The sequence below is a fragment of the Carcharodon carcharias genome, chromosome 23 (genome assembly GCF_017639515.1).
Source record: "Carcharodon carcharias isolate sCarCar2 chromosome 23, sCarCar2.pri, whole genome shotgun sequence".
NCBI classification, from domain to species: domain Eukaryota; kingdom Metazoa; phylum Chordata; class Chondrichthyes; order Lamniformes; family Lamnidae; genus Carcharodon; species Carcharodon carcharias.
Genome location: NC_054489.1, coordinates 36,726,297 through 36,741,015, shown reverse-complemented (window position 1 = coordinate 36,741,015; position 14,719 = coordinate 36,726,297).

Here is a 14,719-nt window from a genome sequence, read left to right as displayed (position 1 = left end):
AGAAGGGAAGGGGGAAGAGTAAAGATATTTGACTCAAAGGTTGTTGAATCATTCATTCGTTCTGTGGGCATTGTTGGCATTTCACAGGACTATAGGTGGTATTTCACAATGACAAAAAATGTTAAAAATGCACATGATATATTGCCTAATTGTCAGTCTGGTAGAATAATTTAAAACCCAGGGCTAATGATTCCTTGGCAAAATCCCACTAGATGACAAGTTCTTGCTCTTCTAGTCATAAGAAAGACCTTGATAAAGCAGCCATGCCTGAGGCACCCATGATGTATGATTCCTTAACACCAGTGAAGGAACAGTAGAAATTCAGCATTGTTAATACAATGTCCTGTATTAGATTGCAATGAGACCCTTATGGCTACTGAGCTACATTTAGACTGTTTAATTCTAGATCTTTATGTAAACAATCTGCAGACAGCAGCGAAAGATCATTGAAAAATTCAAATCTGTTTATTAATTCATGTGCCACGATTTCAAAGTGTAAAAATGAGCTCTGATGACAGTAATGAATGGGAAGTATATTGAGGCTGTTATTACCCAGTGATCGTTTTATACTTGGCTTCACCTTGTACTTGAGTCACTAGAAGCCTTTCCATTTCGTATACCTTTTGCACCATTGCATTATCTTCTATTATTAAATGCAGTGAAACATTCTCATAATGAATTCACGCTTGCCACATTTTAAAATGAGGAATTTCATTATATCAGAAGCCAAAAATTGCATTGGGAGGTTTAAAGCATTTTTATTAAAGCACTTTTCCATAATGCTGTTTTATATACCCTTAGAGAACCTGCCTAGAAATTTGATTATCTAACCTACGTTTTTCAGGAAAATCTAGGGACTACAGGATCTGATATGCTTGCACCTATAGAGTGCATATTAAAGTTGTGACATGCCGTATTGTTTAGGGTTCCCTTTAATGTCCACAGCACTTGATGGCCTCATATAGGTGCATGCAGCGTACTGGATTTGCTTTCTGTTTCGTATGTTGGTTGTGTGATCTATCTTATCTTGAGAAACTGGTCTGACTCAAAGGTTACTTCAAACTGTTTTATTAACACAAAAATCAAGATAGGCTACAGTGTAGGTATGTCTCTCATGAGTACAGACTGTTCCATCTGCTCTGCAAAGTTTCTAGCACATGACTGATATAACTCTTACATTATGATATCCATCACTTACTCAATACCATAACACTCCTCGCACCCCCCCCCACAAGTATAATAACTTTTTTAATAACAATGTGAAACAATTTCTGTAAAAAAACATTTCTGTAAATTCCTTTTACTGTTTCAGATTCTATCCAACTCCTACTCTTCCCATCTCCCCACCCCAAAGCCACTTATGAGGGGTTCAGTCTCCCACAGCGTTCTTGAGATCTGGGAAGATGTTTTGGAAAGATGCAGTTGCTCCTCTGTTCCCTGGAGGACATCATCATCTATGAAGTAAGACAGCAACTTTCCAGGACTGCTGGTAATTGAGATGTAAGCTTCAGGACTGCTGAACTGTAAGGACTGTGGAATCTTTTCAAAAAGAGAGATCCAAGAGAGAAGACTGAAGGACATTGACAATTGAACTCTCTTGACCTAGAAGAGGAGAGGCTAGGACTTACTCCGGAATCTTCTGCTCCCTCACAACACACCAGGAAAAGACCTGGGGAGATGAAGGATCTTCAATGCCAACAAAGATGTTCACAGCTGTATCATTTAAATGCTGCATTGAGGACGATAAAGGTATTGAAGATCTGTGATTCAAATTAATCTGAGTGACAAGAAGAACGACAATATTCCTGTAGATATTGCAGGAAATGATGTCCTTACAACATTTCGGAAACGAAGCTCACTTTCTGTGGGCAGTGGTAACATTATCACACTTTCCTCAGGGCAACGGGAAGACGGCGCCAGGATAAGACAAAATGACATCAAAACAAAATTCATGTACAGGACTCTTGAAGCTGTAGAAGCTCTGAAGATTTGACCTTGGCTTCTGCACTGAAGGACAGCTTTAATGGGAAGATTTTCTGATAAGATTAAAGTGTAGTCGTCAATTTACTTTCACCCAAGCTAACAGGCTGTATCAACAGGCAGTGGGATCCTCTACGGAATCAAGCATTTTGTTCTCCCTGGACAACTCTTCATGGTCAACCAGCGATATACAATGCATTGCATGGGTGGGTTCAGTGGGACAAAGATATGAATGCTGCTCTTCCACAGGAAACACAGTTGACTCCTCAAAAAAGAAACCCGAGCCATCATATGCTTCAGCTGTAGGTACCAATCTTTTGGACCTCATTTTCCAATGGATCACTCAGTGTTTCAATGGCTTCTTTCTCATTACCTTCTTCAGGAAAGAGCCAACCCAGGACCGAAAGGTAGTCTTGTGGATGACCATTGTCTGCTGCAGTGCCTTCTGTGTCCACATCCTCTATCCATCTTCAAAAAGAACTGAGAGATCCACAATCTCATTTACAGCCTGGGGTGTAGTGGATGGTGTCTCTGTGATGGAGACTGAACTACTGCTCAATGGATAAATCTCACCAGCTGCTGTAGAATGAAAATCCACTGGTTCTACAGGACTTTGCAAATTCCTCCATGAAAGGCATCCACTTGTCCTGCTGTGGGTCATCATCTGCTTTTTCTAGAATGCCCAGTTGTATACAGACATCTCTACTCATTAAGGATATGCATTGAGTGTAGACAACATTGACACACTCTATGATCTGTTGCCCCTTGTAGCAAAGGATGATAATTCACAGATCTTTTATTGGAAAAATTGTGTCACCTGGACCTTGCAATTTAATGTCTGATGGATAGAGGGGTATTGTTTGGAGCAAGTGCAGGTGATCAGCTGGTATTGTAACACTAACTCCTGTGTTAATTTTAAAGCCAGCCTTAAAGCCTTTAACTTTCACTCCAACAGACCAATAGTCCCGATCATGAGCATTTGCTTCTCTGTTAAGGCACAGCGAATGGGAAAAGCTAAACTGCTCAAATTCCAGAGGGAAACTTGAAACAACTGCCACAACTGTTTTGCAATTTGTTTATTTCAAAATGTGTGTCTTGAATTCAATAGTAATAAGACCACCGAATCTTATAGGATTCTTACAAAACTAAATTAAATTTTTATTAAGAGAAGAAATGATTTGAAGCACATACAGGATCCCCTGATTAATCTAACCTCCACTTACACCTGCGTTAAGGTGACAGTTAAACACATAGGCCAGGATTTTTCATTGAACAGGTGGATGCGCATCCAACCCACTCAAGCATAAAATGACATGTGATAATGTCAGGCGAGCACCCTGATGTCATCGCGCACTCGCACGATAATTCGGTTGGAGGGCACGCGCAGGAGTTGGCAGCGGCCCACCGACAATTAAAAGGCCTATTAGGGTCACTAACAACCCAATTGATTAAAAATTTTCAAAGCCCATCCAACCTTACGGTTGGTGGGTGGGTGAAAGTCCAGGCGGCCTTTGCATTTTTGGCGAAACCTCATCCACAGACAGGAGGTTTCGATCCATACCATAACTAAAAAAAAAATTTTTTTTACATTTCTTCCTAATTCCTAGCATGTCCCTGTTCATGTGGCAGAGTCAACAAGGGGACATTTTTTTTACACCTTAAAATTCTTCAGTTTTTATTTTGAAAAATATTCATCTCCCTGAGGCATTTGTGTGTGTGTGTGTGTGTGTGTGTGGTGGCGGGGTGATGGGGTGGGTGGGTGGGAGGCTGTGGGGGGGTCTTCCAATAAAAGATCTGCGAATTATCACCCTTTGCTACAAGGGGCAACAGATCATAGAGTGTGTCAATGTTGTCTACACTCAATGCATATCCTTAATGAGTAGAGATGTCTGTATACAACTGTGCTGCAGCATATGATTCACATGGGCATGCCTTAATTGCGCTCTGGCCCCAGTCACAGGCTTCCTGACTGCCCACACCGAGCCCACTTGAGGGCACAATTCTGCCCATAGATTTAAACAGACCCAGGCAAACTTCACACACTGGACAGTTGAATTGAAAATAAGTTTTTCTCAGCTTCAGTTCCTTGTAGACAGCAGCTTGAGGCTTAGATGATGGATGCTTTGCAGACTTGTGTTAGATCTTAAAATACCTTCCTTTACACACAGTCTTCTCTCCTTTATACGTATTTTCTCCTTTGAATGCAAATTGCCATTGTTTCACAATGTCTTTGGACTTTATCTCACTAATAATAAAAATCTATCATAGTACTAATTTTACCAGTAATCTTTGGGAAAAATAAACACTGTTTCTTAATTTCTCCTGGCTGTAACATTTCACCCCCTCTTTTGAATTCAAGCTACTCTGGTTTATTTAAAAAAGCAAATGTTCCCTTTACGCCTCACATTCTAAAACTTCACTCATGTTTACCTATTTAACATTTCAAACCTAGCTGCTCTTCTTGATACATCAAAGCCTTCAGACCAGCTGTCACTAGTTGAATTTAGTCACACACACATACCCATAGACACAGACACCGCTATTACTCTACTTTGCAATAAATTCCAATAACATTATGAAAATTATTATATCTTCCTGACGCTCTCCTTGGAACTCTGTAATTTCATGTCTGTTGTTATTTCCAATTTGGAAAGTTTGAATTTCATAAATATTCTTCTGTCTTCTCCCTCTATTAAAGTTGTTAGACCTACAGAAGCACTTGAAGTGGCCTCTCTTTCCGCACTTGAAACACTCTGTGCCCCCTGCTGGGCAATCTTTGTGTCTGCGCTGCTCCTGTGCGCTACAGCATAAGCACCTCAAGATGGCTGCAGTAGGGTTTCCTGCCCTTTCAGCTATTTTGGTGGGTTTTTGAGTGGGTGGGGCTGCTGCTCTTGGGCCTACCCATCTGCAGCCTCAGCGTCATAACAGATTACAACCTGATTTATCCGAGTTCAGCCTACCTGGCATACTGAACTACTTGATCAAGAGTGAGGTCGTCTTTCATCTGTAAAAAATCTGACAGCTTTTCATCGTAGATTCTGTCTGCAATGCAGTTGTGAATAAGCTTACCTTTCAATGCACCTACTCATAAGAACTGGCTAGGTGAAATAGGCCAGTAAGAAATAATTCGAAGATCCCAAAGATCAAGGGAATCCATTGATTTAAAAACACTTGTCCAATGATGAGATATCATTGAGGAGTAAAATACTTTTAGGACTATCTCTAAGGTTGTGAAGGCCTCTTCTACCCCCTGTCTCAAGAGGACATTGTTGGCGACTGGTCCAACAGTATAAGGGACTGAACTAACCTGGTGCTTCCGCTCTTTAGCATGCAGGCCCAATGCTGCTCGATACCTTGGGAAATGTTTCTTCCACTTTTGGCCCCTATGTGCCATCGAGACTTTTCTGAACAGGCAGGGTAGGGGCAGTGACTGCTCACCAGGTACTGACATGGTCACAATTTCCAGTGCGCCTCCATCTTGGGTAAGTTTGCAGATTCTTTATTCTACCAGGTTTTCTTCCACTTCCACACAGTGAGTGTTCCGTCGATGACACCAACCCTTTGTTAAGATTGATGTCACCACCATTGCTACCATGTTTTCTATGCTGGTTGCTTAGTGTATCTTATCTTAACTCTGGTCTGAATCAGGAAGGTTACTTCAAACTGCTTCACTGACAGAATATACCATATAGGCTACAGAGTAGGATGTCCCTCATGAGTACAGGCTGTTCCACTGCTCTGCAGAGTCTTTAGCACATGACTGCTGATGTCACTGTTACATCATGATATACATCAGTAACTCATTACCATAAATATGCTATTAACCCATTATACTACACTCCTCAACAGTAAATGCAGCTTGTGTCAATTTCTAAGCCATCATATTGTAGTTTCCATATCCAAGGATCGCAATTGTGCTGTGCTATACTACTGACCAACACAATAACACCTTCAAGTGAAATTAATTTGGTCAGTATCTTAAAGGCATTATCCCAGTTATGTCAAACTGGTCAACATTCAAAACAATGAATAACAAAATAACATTAACACATTCACATGACATTAATGTGTTTGCTATGAACATGATAACTCAGACACAAGGCACATTCCTCCTGACAGTGGAGCAACACTGTGGCTCTGCTTGCCAGACAAAAAACAGATCCATCATTCCTAGGCTCTACTGTCCAAAGCCATGCAGGCCAATGGACCTAACGAGATGCCTTACTTCATCCAATGCTCTTTGGAGACACATGGCTAAGTCATAAGACTAGAACAACATTTTAATAGACCTGGTTCTTTTTAAGAGATCCTGGTTCTTTTATCCAGGGTTCTCTGTTTATGTAATTAATCACCATAGATAGGACAACAGCCCAACCATCTTCAGCTGCTTCATCAATGCACATCTTTCCATTATAAGGTCAGAAGTCTGGATGTTCACTGATGATTGCACAATATTTAGCAAGATTCACGACTCCTCAGATGCTGAAGTAGTACATGCACAATGCAGCAAGACCTGGACAATATCCAGGCTTGGGCTAACGAATAGCAAGTAACATTCATGCCATACAAGTGCCAGGCAATGACCATTTCCAACAAGAGAGAACCTAACCATCGTCCCTTGGCATTCAATGGCATTACCATCGCCGAAACCCCCACTATCAACATTCTGGGAGTTACCATTGACTAGATTCTGAACTGGACTAGCCATATAAATACTGTGGCTACAAGAGCAGGTCAGAGGCTAGGAATCCTGCAGTGAGTAACTCACTTCCTGGCTCCCCAAAGCCTGTCCACCATCTACAAGACACAAGTCAGGAGTGTGATGGAATACTCTCCACTTTCCTGGATGAGTGCAGCTCCAACAACATTCAAGAAGCTTTCCGCCATCAGGACAAAGCAGCCACTTGATTGGCACCTCTTCCACAAACATTCATTCCCTCCACCACTGACGCACAGTGGGAGCAGTGTGTAGCATCTACAAGATGCGCTGCAGAAACTCACCATGGCTCCTTAGGCAGCACCTTCCAAACCCATGAGTGCTACCATCTAGAAGGATAAGGGCATTAGACACATGGGAACACCACTACCTGGAAGTTCCCCTCCAAGCCACTCGCCATCCTGACTTGGAAATATATCACTGTTCCTTCACTGTCGCTCGGTCAAAATCTTGGAACTCCCTTCCTAACAGCACTGTGGGTGCATCTGCGCCACAAGGACTGCAGCAATTCACAAAAGCAGCTCACCACCACCTTAAGGTCAGTTAGGGTTGGACAATAAATATTGACCTAGCCAGCAAAGCCCACACTCCGTAAATGAATTTTTTAAAAATGAAAACACCACAACAAAATACCAATATTATCCAGAAGCATTCTAGAGTCAGAAACTGTACAAAGCCTTATCAGGACTGCAATCCAATGCTCAACTTCAAATCAAGGATGACTTTGATAGAGATGTTCAAAATCATGAGGGGGCTGGATAGAGTTGATAGGGAGAAGCTGTTCCCGCTTGTAAAAGGATCAAGAACGAGAGGGCACAAATTTAAAGTGATTTGCAAAAGAAGCAAATGTGACGTGAGAAAAAAACTTTTTCACACGAGTGGTTTGGGTCTGGAATGCACTGCCTGGAGCTGTGGTGGAGGCAGGTTCAATCGAGGCATTTAAGAGGACATTAGATGATTATTCGAATAGAAGCAATGTACCAGGGTATGGGGTAAAGGCAGGAGATGGTACTAGGCCATAATGGAGAGCTGGCACAGGTATGATGAGTTGAATGGCCTCCTTCTGTGCCATTAAAATTCTGTGATTCATTCCTAACTCATTCCTAACTGGTGGAAGAGGGCATTTGATCTGATGAACTAATATCTTTTGGTGTTGGACCTTCTTTCGCACAGTTTAGTAAAATTCCGAATTGACAAAATAACCTAGAAACAATTTCTCTGAACGTACAGATATTAAGTAATGATTATATGCTTAACCTTGAATTGTTGGATATGTTTAACCAAAGCAAGGTAACATCTGGGTTCCTAGGATTCCTGCTATTCCTACCATTTAAAGGAAGTTTATTAATTCAATTTGCATGATGTCCATTTTAATATATACACCAACTCAAAAAAGATCAATTGCAAGTCATTAACTGGAAATTAATTCAGTTAATTTAAATTAAACTTAATGGCTTCTGCCAATCCTTGGCCTAGGGAGATAGCAAAAATAAATTACATGGTAACAGAATATTGTATATAATAATCGAATTTTTATACACACAGCATTTTTTAAAACTATTTAACTGGAGATCAATCCAGTCACAAGTCAGATTCAGCAAACAGTAGCACCTTTACAGCATTAGATTTCAAGAAAGTGATTTGGCCCGTCTTTTCCATTATCAGGAGATGAATGAACGTTTGCTCTCTCGCCTAGATTAACAAGACCATTGTGTTGATCACAAAAAAGATGAAAGCACAGTATTGCTGAAGGCTAATTATCTGTCAGTTTGTGTGTTAGATAAGTGCATTGGGAACAAAATGGTCCTTATGTAATCATAGAATGTTTATCCACTCACCCAAAACCACACCTTCTATTGTTGACCACCTCTACAGTTAACAAGATTCTGGGCACTGGGAATTTAAGCTTTGAGACAATACTAAGCAAGAGCTTAATTTCTTTGAAAAAAGGAAATCAAGTTTTTGATGCTATGAAGAGAATTGGCAAATTGATCCAGGCAAATTGTTTGCTGTGGGGTGAAAAGCTCTCATACCAGAAAGTACAAATTAAAAATGAAGTTAAAAATAGGTCAATTGGAATTTTTCTACCCAACTGGTACCAGGGAAAACAAATTGAAGCTATATAAATAGGTAAAAGAGCCAATTATAGAAAGTCTAAAGCATTTAGGTAACTGGGATTGATGTTTGAAAGAGTGAATGATTTTTTGAGCCTAATGGTATTTCTCCATTTCTAAAGATTATCATGTTTTCACGATGTGTTTTGTAAGACAAGGAGGGATCACCAACCTATCGTTCTAGAAAGGGACTTAATATCCAATGGCAATTAGCTTTAACATATTTTAGAGCAGAGCAGATCTTACTATGATCAAAGTCAGGCCCCAGTGAAATCAAATATATTCCTACAAATATCCACAGAACTACAATCAAAGACAAATGTATAACACTGGAGTGCCTTTTAAATGCCCAGATCTGATCAGCTGCAGCTCATTCAGATAGAAGAAAGTCCAGCAGCATCTGTAGAGCTAAGTTAATTCTCACCTTCTAGAGAAGGTGTGAGCCCTTTTCTAGGCAGGGTCTTGATATGTAGGTGCAGCTTCCTTATAATCTTATGCAGAGATATTTCTACAAGTCTAATAATGAGATTTTTTAAAAAAGCAGTATTCCCTTAAATGATTTCTGTAGAGTTTTACTGGGACGATTTCTCCCAATGCAGTTATTAATGAATGCGAGTTCTCGATGCTTTAAGTACCAAGAGAATGAAATTGGATCAGATGGTAGAATGTAATTCATCTCAACCACCTTGGAGGTTTTACATTTATTCTTTCATGGGATGTGGGCATCGCTGGCTAGGGCAGCATTTATTATCCATCCCTAATTGCTTTGAAAATGTGATGGTGTGTTACCTTTCTGAACCATTGCAATCCATGTGGTTCAGGTACACCCACAGTGCTGTCAGGAAGATTGTATAAACGTTCTTCTCATGCTTGAAAATAGTAGACCTCTTTGGAGAAAAAAGTAATTCTTTGTTTCCTCCTACTTCAAACAAAACTCTTCAACATCCTTAATTTTCATTTGTCAAATTGAATATGGCAGTTCCTATATGATGAAAAGGTAGGAATGATGTTCTTATCTAAAATATCAAATCTAAAAAAAATGTTGGAGTGCACAATAAAGAAACTAGCCCTGAGGAGGAAAGCATCTCCAGCATGGAAGATAAGTTAAGCGATTCAAAAGGTAAATGACATTACAACAACTGTAAAAAGAAATGTTCTTCAAAGAACCAATTAATTAGAAGCTAGAATCAAGCTTCTGCATCCTGCAAAACCTACAGATCAAAGAATCTGCCTCTTTTATGAAAACAGCACAGCTCTTATTGAAACTTTTGATGAATTAGGACAGTATTCTGTATTCACAGTATGTACAAGCAAAATAAATTCTTTTCAAGAAAAGCTGGCTGAAGCCAGTTTTTAAAATATATTTACCTTAGCATCTAAATTCAGATAAAAGATAAAGCAGAAATCTCTCCTTCTGATATGTAATAACAATTCTGTTTTCATCACATTTACCATAAAACGTTTTACTTTTTAAAGGAAGCATTCAAAACGTTGAAATGCCATTCTTATCTTAAATGGATTTGGAACTATATATTGGTTTTGAGAGCTTGAGTATACACATCGCAAACAAAGTGACAAGATAGAGAAGCTCCTGATTCCTTTGCTCCGAAAATTAGACGCTGATGGGCCAATTTTGAGTGCAAAATAAGGGCTCCGGTTTATTATTAACTAAATTGACATAAAAGAACATTATTCTTAACAGGTACAATAACCATAGTTACTGCTGAAGACATTTGCTACTTTTCTTACAAGCTTTTGTGTAAACTTAAAGGTGAAACTATCTTTGCATTATAGATTCATGTTGCAAAGTCATTTGATTCATGCAATATCTTAATTAGCAAGGACTGATTGACAAAGTATTTCCTTTTGCAAAATTATAACTGGATGTTTATTGTTGGTGATTTTTAACCATGTTGAGGATACATTGAGAAAATCCCTTCATCTTTGTCCCACATCCTTTAATATCTTGGCTAAAAATCTATCATTCGCATTTTAAAAATTAATTGATTTAGCACCAGTTGCCATTTGTGGAAGTATTCCAAATTTCTAATAATCTATGCATGAATAAGTATTCCCTACTATCACTCCTGAAAGGACTGACTTTAATTTTTAGACTATGCTCCCTAGTCCTAGAGTACCAAACAAGGAAAAATAATTTATCCCAATCTGCCCTATTCCTCTTAATAGCTTGAAATCTTTGATCAAATCATGCCTTAACCTTCTAAATTCTAGGGAATACAATCTTGGTTTGTTTAGTCCCTCCTTGTAGCTTAACCTTTGGAGTTCAGGTACCATTTACAAATCTATACTAGTGCTCTCTGATCAACTTAAAATTTAACGTGTTGTCATCATGGGCTGAATTATACATGGCACCATGGTCCCTGCCACCAACACCCCACACCAGCTATAAAAGTCAGGGGGGGAGGAGGAGCCTGATCACGATCTAGACATCTGCCCCACAATAATTTAACACTGGGAGCCGTGTTAATAGCTTTAATGTGTGACTTATGCCCCAATCGCAGGAGAAAGTCCTTCCTTAGAGCGTTGCCGGCCAATTGGATGGTTGGCAGCTCTGTAGTCTGAGCAGTGCTAGATGGTTGCGATGGCCACTGTTGGGACTACAGGCAGGTCCCAGCAAACTGAGGAGCCCAGATGAATCCGGGATTGGGAATCTTGGGGCAGAATTTTGCCCTCGGCGAGAGAGAAGCCGAACACCGCCTGTGATTGGCACAGGACCGTGATTTTATGCGGGTTGGCTAATTAAGGCCCACCCAATGTGAAACACGAGCGGCAGCGCTGAGCGCTGCCTGTGTGGGTGGCAGGGTTGGGGGGGGGGGGATGGTGGAGGAGTGCGAGTGGGCTGAGTGCGAACTTCGCACATGCGCGCGAGTGAACGCTGCATAATCTCTGAGGCATGGAGCTGCCTCAGGGAGATGAAGCGATTTTAAAAAAGAAAATAAAAAATATAATAAAACATATCCCCTTATGTGACACTGTCATGAGCAGGGACGTGTTATTAATAAAATTTTAAAACTTTTGTTTTATTGTTATTTGCTTTTGGAAACCTCACCCGCCCATGGATGAGGTTTCCAAAAAAACGTAAAGGCTGCTTGGCTTTTTCGACTGCCATTAGGTTGGATGGGCAATGAAAAATTTCATTCCATTCATTATTTATTGGCCTTAACAGGCCTTTTAATTGTTGGCAGACGCGCTGCTAACATGGCATGTGTCCACCCACTGAACTATTGAGCGAATGTACGCCCGACGTCAAAGCGTGTCTTTTCATGCCTGCCGAGTGAAAGTTTCTGCTGTTGGAGACGAGGCTGGTACTGGGGCGGGGGGGCTGGGCAGGGGGGCAGTAATGCCTCTACAGGGTGTACCCCACCCTCCTGCTCAACTACAGCCGATGCTGCCAGTCTTACTGCATGTCGAGATCACCCCCACCACCCTCTTCTTCCACGCCCTCCTCCCCCAACCCACGGGTAAAATACTAGGGGCGGGATGACCTCAACAGGTCCAAGGGAGAGTAGGCTGCATGGTGTTTCCCCATCCCTTGTAAAATTTCAGATAGTGCAGGTAGGTTGGGCGGCAGAACCACCCTGCCTTCAAACCCACCAGTGGAGCAGCATAAAATCCAACCCCATGTCCTTAATTATAGACGCTGGCGAATTCCCCACAGCTGTTAGGCTAATTGGTCTGCATAACCTGATCTCCTTCTGTCATCTTTCTTAAATAGCAGAGTGACATGCAGAATTTTCCAGTATAAAGGAACAGGTCTCGGATCAAGAGAACTTTCAAAGATTATACTGAGAGAATCTATATTGTTCTCAGCTGCTGCTTTTGAAACCTTATGATGGAAGCTCTGTGGTTCCTGGGGATTTGATGCTCTTTAATGGCATTAGTTTCACTATTATTATTACTTTACATACTTTAATTTTGTTGAGCACTTCAGTGGCTGTGAGATGTCTGATGATTGTGAAAAGTGCTATATGAATCACAGTGCAGAAGAGGCCCTTTGGCCCATCGAGTCTGCACCGACATGTGAGAAACAACTGACCTACCTCCCTAATCCCATTTACCAGCACTTGGTCCATAGCCTTGAATGTTATGACGTGCCAAGTGCTCATCCAGGTACTTTTTAAAGGATGTGAGGCAACCCGCCTCCACCACCCTCCCAGGCAGTGCATTCCAGACCGTCACCACCCTCTAGGTAAAAAAAAGTTTTTTCTCACATCCCCCCTAAACCTCCTGCCACCCCCTTGAACTTATGCCCTCTTGTGACTGACCCTTCAACTAAGGGGAACAGCTGCTCCTTATCCTCCCTGTCCATGCCCCTCATAATCGTGTACACCTCGATCAGGTCGCCCCTCAGTCTTCTCTGCTTCAACAAAAACAACCCAAGGCTACCCAACCTCTCTTCACAACTTAAATGTTTCATCCCAGGCAACATCCTGATGAATCTCTTCTGCACCCCCTCCAGTGCAATCACATCCTTCCTATAATGTGGCGACCAGAACTGCACACAGTACTCCAGCTGTGGCCTCACCAAGGTTCTATACAATGCAGGTCTTTCTTTGTTTTCTTAAGGGATAGAAAGCAGAGACTTGTGGGGAGTGTTGCTTTCAGACTAAAGTCAAGTGTGCAGTGGTGTCCCCCCATGGGTCATTGTCAGGTCTATACACATATCAAAAGAAGAGTAGTAATGACCCAGACTTGGGTGTACAAGACATATTTTCAAAGTTTGCAGATGACAAAACTCAAATTTAGTGAATAGTGAGGATAACACAGACTTCAGGAAGACACACAGACTGTTGAAATGGACGGAGGACAAAAGAATCAGAGGCAACAGGCAAAAATAGGTTTTTACATCATAAGCAGTTATGATCTGGAATATACTGTTTGAAAGGATGGTGGGTGATTAAATAATAACTTTCAAAAGGGTATTAGATAAATATTTGATTGAAGTCAAAAAATTTGCAGGATTATGGGGAAAAAAAGAATGGGATTAATTGAATAGTTCTTTCAAAGAACTTGCATCAGCATGATGGGCCGAATGATATCCTTCTGTGCTTCATGATTTTATAGGAACATAGGAGCAGGAGTAGGCTATTCAGCCCATTGAGCATGCTCTGTCATTCAATATGATCATGGCTGATAATCCATTTCAATGCCTTTTACCCCCACAACATCCCCATATGCCTTTACTTCATCAGCACTTAGAAATCCGTCAATCTCTACTTTAAACAAACTCAATGACTCAGTTTCCACAGCCCTCTGGGGTAGAAAATTCCAAAGATTCACAATCCTCTGAGTAAAAAGATTTCTTCTCATTTCAGTCCTAAGTGGCTTCCCTTATATTTTGAAATTGTGTCCCCTGGTTCTAGATTCCCCGACCAGGGGAAACATCTTACCTGCATCTACACTGTCTATCCCTTGAAGTATCTTGTAGGTTTCAATAAGATCACCTCTCATTCTTCAAAACTCTACAGAACACAGATCCAGTTTCCCTAATCTCTCTTCTTTGAAAAGTTTCACCATCCCGGGAACAAGTCTGGTGAACCTTCATTGCACTACCTCTAATGGCAATAGTATCCTTCCTAAGGCAAGAAAACAAAACTGCACACAGTACCCCAAGGGAAAAATTCTCCCCCCATCGGGGGAAAGGCGGTGGGGGTGGGGGATGTGCAGGAATGGGTGCGCCTCTGATTGGCACCCCCGATTGGGGGCGCACCTTTTTATGTGGGCAGGCCAATTAATGCCCACCCAGCATGATGTCCACCAGGAAGCGCTATGCACTCCCTGTGCGAGCGGTGAAGGGGCGGGGGGGGGGGGGGGGTTGGGAGGTATGGAGAATCGCCTTAGCCAGGAGTGGGTTCTTTCACACATGCACGCGAAAGATCGCACAGAT